This window comes from Oncorhynchus tshawytscha, linkage group LG30, assembly GCF_018296145.1.
Source record: "Oncorhynchus tshawytscha isolate Ot180627B linkage group LG30, Otsh_v2.0, whole genome shotgun sequence".
Lineage (NCBI taxonomy): Eukaryota > Metazoa > Chordata > Actinopteri > Salmoniformes > Salmonidae > Oncorhynchus > Oncorhynchus tshawytscha.
This window is the reverse complement of record NC_056458.1, coordinates 14,910,994-14,916,993: the sequence shown is the minus strand read 5'-3', so window position 1 is coordinate 14,916,993 and position 6,000 is coordinate 14,910,994.

The window sequence follows — 6,000 nt, the reverse complement described above, 5'->3', positions numbered from 1 at the left end:
GAATGGGAAATGTCAGAATAATAGTAGAGAGAATTATTTATTTCAGCTTTTATTTCTTTCATCACATTCCCAGTGGGTCAGAAGTTTACATACACTCAATTAGTATTTGGTAGCATTGCCTTTAATTCTTTAACTTGGGTCAAACGTTTTGGGTAGCCTTCCACAATAAGTTGGGTGAATTTTGGCCCATTCCTTCTGACAGAGCTGGTGTAACTGAGTCAGGTTTGCAGGCCTCCTTGTTCGCACACACTTTTTCAGTTCTGCCCACAAAACTGAGGTCAGGGCTTTGTGATGGCCACTCCAATACCTTGACTTTGTTGTCCTTAAGCAATTTTTGCTACAAATTTGGAAGTATGCTTGGGGTCATTGTCCATTTGGAAGACCCATTTGCGACCAAGCTTTAACTTCCTGATTGATGTCTTGAGATGTTGCTTCAATATATCCACATAATTTCCCTACCTCATGATGCCATCTATTTTGTGAAGTGCACCAGTCCCTCCTGCAGCAAAGCACCCCCAAAACATGATGCTGCCACCCCCATGCTTCACGGTTGGGACGGTGTTCTTCAGCTTGCAAGCCTCCCCCTTTTCGTCCAAACATAACGATGGTCATTATGGCCAAACAGTTCTGTTTTTGTTTCATCAGACCAGAGGACAGTTCTCCAAAAAGTACAATCTTTGTCCCCATGTGCAGTTAAAAACCGTAGTCTGGCTTTTTTTATGGCTGTTTTGGAGCAGTGGCTTCTTCCTTGCTGAGCGGTTATGTCGGTTATGTCAATATATGACTAGTTTTAATGTGGATATAGATACTTTTGTACCTGTTTCCTCCAACATCTTCACAAGGTCCTTTGCTGTTGTTCTGGGATTGATTTGCACTTTTCGCACCAAAGTACGTTCATCTTTAGGAGACAGAACGCGTCTCCTTTCTGAGCGGTATGATGGCTGAGTGGTCCCATGGTGTTTATACTTGTGTACTATTGTTTGTACAGAGGAACGTGGTACCTTCAGGCATTTGGAAATTGCTCACAAGAATGAACCAGACTTGTTGAGGTCTCCAATTTTTTTCCTGAGGTCTTGTTCCTTAACAGGAAATTTGTGGAGTGGTTGAAAAACGAGTTTTTCAAGGGCCAACCAACGAGAGCGTACAGGTCGCAATGGTGGGTAGAGTATGGGGCTTTGGTGACAAAACGAATGGCACTGTGATAGACTGCATCCAGTTTGTTGAGGAGAGTTTTGGAGGCAATTTTATAGATGACATCACCGAAGTCGAGGATCGGTAGGATGGTCAGTTTTACGAGGGTATGTTTGGCAGCATGAGTGAAGGATGCTTTGTTGCGATATAGGAAGACAATTCTAGATTTAATTTTGGTTTGGAGATGCTTAATGTGAGTCTGGAAGGAGAGTTTACAGTCTAACCAGACACCTAGGTATTTGTATTTGTCCAGAGTAGTGATGCTGGACGGGCGAACAGGTGTGCGGGCAGCGATTGGTTGAATATCATGCATTTTGTTTTACTTGCATTTAAGAGCAGTTGGAGGCCACGGAAGGAGAGTAGCATGGCATTGAAGCTCGTCTGGAGGTTAGTTAAGACAGTGTCCAAAGAGGGGCCAGAAGTGTACACCTCGACGCAGACGACACCATTCTGTATCAGAGAATAACCAGCAGCAAGAGCAACATCATTGATGTATACAGAGAAGAGAGTTGGCCTGATGATTGAACCCTGTGGCACCCCCATAGCGATTGCCAGAGGTCCGGACAACAGGCCCTCCGATTTGACACACTGAACTCTATCAGAGAAGTAGTTGGTAAACCAGGCGAGGCAATCATTTGAGAAACCAAGGCTGTCGAGTTGATGAATATGGCTGCACAGTAATGTCTCTTATTGATGGCGGTTATGATATCGTTTATGACCTTGAGCGTGGCTGAGGTGCACCCATGACCAGCTCTGAAACCAGATTGCATAGCGGAGAAGGTACGGTGGGATTCGAAATGGTTGGTAATCTGTTTGATAACATGGCTTTCAAAGACCTTAGAAAGACAGGGTAGGATAGACATAGGTCTGTAGCAGTTTGGGTCTAGAGTGTCTCCCCCTTTGAAGAGGGGGATGATCGCGGCAGCTTTCCAGTCTTTGGGAATCTCAGACGATACGAAAGAGAGGTTGAACAGGCTAGTAATAGTGGTAGCAACAATTTTGGCAGATAATTTTAGAAAGAGAGGGTCCAGATTGCCTATCCCGGCTGATTTTTGTAGGGGTCCAGATTTTGCAGCTCTTTCGGAACATATTTGGGTAAATTAGAAATGGTGGGGGCTTTGGCGGGTTGCTGTGGAGGGTGTCGGGCAGTTGACCGGGGTATGGGGTAGCCAGTTGGAAAGCATTGCCAACCGTAGAGAAATGCTTCTTGAAATTCTCAATTATAGTGGATTCATCAGTGGTGACAGTGTTTCCTAGCCTCAGAGCAGTGAGCAGCTGGGAGGACTTTGCAGTGTCCCAGAACTTGTGTCCCAGAGCTTATTCTCCATGGACTTTACAGTGTCCCAGAACTTTTTTGAGTTAGTACTACAGGATGCAAATTTCTGTTTGAAAAAGCTAGCCTTAGCATTCCTAACTGTCTGTGTATATTGATTCCTAACTTCCCTGAAAAGTTGCATATCACGGGGGCTGTTCGATGCTAATGCAGAACGCCACAGGATGTTTTTGTGCTGGTCAAGGGCAGACAGGTCTGGAGTGAACCAAGGACTATATCTATTCCTAGTTCAATTTTTTTTGAATGGGGCATGCTTATTTAAGATAGTAAGGAAGGCACTTTTAAAGAATAGCCAGGCATCATCTACTGATGGGATGAGGTCAATGTCATTCCAGGATACCCCAGCCAGGTCGATTAGAAAGGCCTGCTTGCAGAAGTTTTTTAGGGAGCGTTTGACAGTGATGAGGGCTGGTCGTTTGGTCGCAGACCCATTACGGATGCAGGCAATGAGGCAGTGAACGCTGAGATCTTGATTGAAAACAGCAGAGGTCTATTTGGAGGGCGAGTTAGTTAGGATGACATCTGTTAGGGTGCCTGTGTTTACGGATTTGGAGTTGTATCTGGTAGGTTCATTGATAATTTGTGTGAGATTGAGGGCATCAAGCTTGGATTGTAGGATGGCCGGGGTGTTAAGCATGTCCCAGTTTAGGTTACCTAGTAGCACGAGCTCAGAAGATAGATGGGGGGCAATCAATTCACATATGGTATTGAGGGCACAGCTGGGGGCAGAGGGAGGTCTATAGCAAGCGGCAACAGTGAGAGACTTGTTTCTGGAAAGTAGAAGCTCGAATTGTTTGGGTACAGACTTAGATAGCCTGCAGAGATCTGTATTACTATCTTTGCAGTAGATTGCAACACAATGCCCCCTTTGGCAGTTCTATATTGGCGGAAAATGTTATAGTTAGCGATGGAGATTTCAGGGTTTTCGGTGGTTTTCCAAAGCCAGGATTCAGACACGGCTAAGACATCCGGGTCAGCAGGGTGTGCTAAAGCAGTGAGTAAAACAAACTTAGGGAGTAGGCTTCTAATGTTAACATTCATGAAACCAAGGCTTTTGCGGTTACAGAAGTCAACAAATGAGATCACCTGGAGAGTGGGAGTGGAGCTAGGCACTGCAGGCCCTGGATTAACCTCTACTTCACCAGAGGGACAGAGGAGAAGTTGGATAAAGGTACGGCTAAATGCTATAAGAACTGGCCATCTAGCATTTCCGGAACAGAGAGTAAAAGGAGCAGGTTTCTGGGCACGATAGCATAGATTCAAGGCATAGTGTACAGGTAGGATGTGAGTACATTGGAGGTAAACCTAGAAATTGAGTAATGATGAGAGAGATATAGTCTCTAGAGACGTTTAAACCAGGTGATGTCATTGCATATGTAGGAGGTGGGACAACATGGTTGGTTAAGGCATATTGAGCAGGGCTAGAGGCTCTACAGTGAAATAAGACAGGAATCACTAACCAGGACATATGGATGAGGCATATTGATATTAGAGAGAGGCATGCGTAGCCAAGTCAACATATGGGTCCAGCGAGTGGTTGGGATGACTGGGGGACACGGCGATTCAGACAGTTAGCAGGCTGATGCTAACACTTTAACAGTTAGTAGGCCTGGGCTAAACAAGCTAGCAGTTAGCAGACCGGGTAAGCAAGCAAGCAGTTAGCAGACCGGGGCAGGCAAGGTAGCAGTTAGTAGACCGGGGCTAGCAAGTTAGCCTTTGGGGGATGTCGCGATGGGACTAAGTCTGTTTTTGCCTCTTCGTGTGGTGACGTTGATAGACCAGTCATGGAGTTAGTAGGGTTCCAAGTAACTCTAGGTAGCTAGCAGGCCTAGCAGGTTAGTAGAATGTACCTTCAGCGGGCGTCGCGCCTGAGGGGCCGATTGGAATCCTCGGGCAGATTATGTCGGTATTCCAGTCATAGAGGATCGGTGGGGTTCCGTGCCCCGTACCGGCAGTAGAAGGGGTCCGGATATTGTAGCCCAGGAGTGAACCGGGAGATGGGTCTAGCATGGGCTAGCCCCAGGCTAGTTGGTGCTAGCTCCGGGATGGAAATGTTAGCCAGGAGTAGTCAACCCGGGTTGCGGTTAGCTAGCTGTGATGATCCAGATGAAAAGGTTCAGATTTTGTGGTAGGAATTCAGGGATATGGAGAGAAAAATACGTCCGGTGTGCTCTGTTTTGAAGTGCGTTGTATGAACTGACGAGAGCTTTCCGAGCTAAAGGTTAGCCAATGACCGCTAGCAGTGGTTAGCTGATTGATAGCTGGTAGCTAGTTAGCTAGCTAGCTTCAGTTGAGGTATTCCAGTTCGGCGGTAAATAGAAATAATTTACGGGAAAAAGAACAGATCCACACCACATTGGGTGAGGCGGGTTGCAGGAGAGTATTTTGAAGTTGAGGTTTAGGGAAAATATTAAAAAGAACGCGCAAAAAAATATATATACACATGGGACGAGACAAAGACAAAGACGTCTGACTGCTACGCCATCTTGGATACCACAATCTTCCTTGAGGATATATTTTAATTGATTGCACCTCAAGATCTAAATTGATTTTGATTAGGAGGATGACACCATTTTAATTTCTTAACATTTTAAATTTATTTCCATCTCACTCTTTTTCCCTGGCCACTTCGTCCTAACAAAATGAATGACTTTCCTATAGACAATAAATATGGTAATATTTCTCCTTTAGCCTTTGCTCTTCTTTTCATATTATCAGCCGAACCGTTTGAATTATAGCTAGCTATACTCTATTCACCAATTACCATGATGCGCTATATTTTGAGATACCTCCCACTATCAAATACCATTTATTTTTTATTTTATTATCCATATTTACCAATACTTACCAGAATCAATACCATAATCCATGTGTACTTACTGGGTTAAATTGACAAAGAACATCAACCGTGTATATAGCCTTTTAGAACATAATACACGGAATGATACAGGAGCTAGTATACTATGCGTGGGATGGAATTTTTCAATGACTTGTGTGAGAATACCACAGTTGATTTGAATTATTCACAGTATATGAAAAGGGGACTTTTGTGAAAAGAGGACTTTTAAATAGAAAATAATGTATATGTACCGGCACAAAATTCAGAACATCTCATTAAACAAATTCTACATATGGTGTCGGGACAAAGCTGTGGACATCATACAGCAGAAATGATGAAATATAGTTATTTGAAGTCAATCACATTATTAATGACAAATTATAGTGCATGCATTGTAGCTGGTTATTGTGTATGTTTCAGGGTGGTCTGGATTGTCCATGGACTCAGCTGGAGAAACAAACATGATTATTTTAATAGTTTTTCAATCATATAATTGTAATTCATAGATGAAAGCTCTTCTTTATTCACTGATTTAATCAGTACTCCCTGTTGGGTTATTGCCTGAATGTTTTATATTTTGCACATAATAGAACTCCCTGTTCTTACCTCTCAGGCAAGAAATGGTGGAGGACTATAC